Genomic DNA, 833 nt, shown 5'->3' with positions numbered 1-833 from the left:
TGAATGTCAGCAGTGCTTTCTATTCTTCATCTCATTTTGTGGGTTTTTACCCCAAAAAGAGGACTTTTACTCTTGTTTGTCATCAAATATTAATTTACCACAGCCCTAATATAGTGCAATTGAGAAAAAAAATTCTCTGCTGTTGAAACACTTTAAAAGGAATTAGAGGATATAATTTTCTTTACAGAATATAGGATGGCATCAACCTTTACAAATTAAAACCAGTGGATTTACAGATCTGACTCTGCAAAGTTTGATAGCAGCACAGGAGTATTGTAAACTTTCATGCTTGAAGTGTCTACCGCTTGGGTTAAAAATGAAAACCAAACCATTCAACACGAAAGAAGAAGTAGATTAATTCGACGAGGATGGGATTCGAACCCATGCATGCAGAGCACAATGGATTAGCAGTCCATCACCTTAACCACTCGGCCACCTCATCTACATAGCACCTGTGCGTTTAGGTGGGAAGATGTTGAGAGGGTTTTTACCAGTCAGTGTTTTTTCACTGAAGATTGTATGTTGGCTTTTGTCAGAGTTGCCTTATCTCATCAACTACAGTGCCTGTTGTTTGAAGTTAGCTTGGGGAAAACTCTATCAGAAATGAACCAGTGCTGAGGTTTTTAATATCAATTAGTCATAATTTTTCCACCTTTTGGTTTTGCCATGGCATTTCTTCAATCTGTCTATTCTGTGTCGTAACTTGGAAGCAAAATAAGTCCCAAATTTCAGCTGTGCTAAAAGATGGCTCATTCAATTGCAAAACTTCAAAGCCTTTGTCCTCGATACAGCTTCTGTAAATTTGTCAGTCTTTTAAATGAATGCTCTTCAAA

The 833-nt window shown here is 37.3% G+C and overlaps 1 non-coding gene across 1 annotated transcript; it reads right to left on the bottom strand.

The window, feature by feature from the left end:
• Positions 1-360: 360 nt before the first annotated feature.
• Positions 361-442, bottom strand: TRNAS-GCU (transfer RNA serine (anticodon GCU)). Its single transcript has one exon. It is a non-coding gene; the product is annotated as a tRNA-Ser (tRNA).
• Positions 443-833: the final 391 nt, after the last annotated feature.

Source organism: Dendrobates tinctorius, unplaced genomic scaffold, assembly GCF_039654945.1.
Source record: "Dendrobates tinctorius isolate UK_male_01 unplaced genomic scaffold, ASM3965494v1 ptg000204l, whole genome shotgun sequence".
In the NCBI taxonomy this organism is placed as follows: Eukaryota; Metazoa; Chordata; class Amphibia; order Anura; family Dendrobatidae; genus Dendrobates; species Dendrobates tinctorius.
Note: the sequence above shows the minus strand (reverse complement) of the source record. Positions and strands in the feature narration are given on the sequence as shown.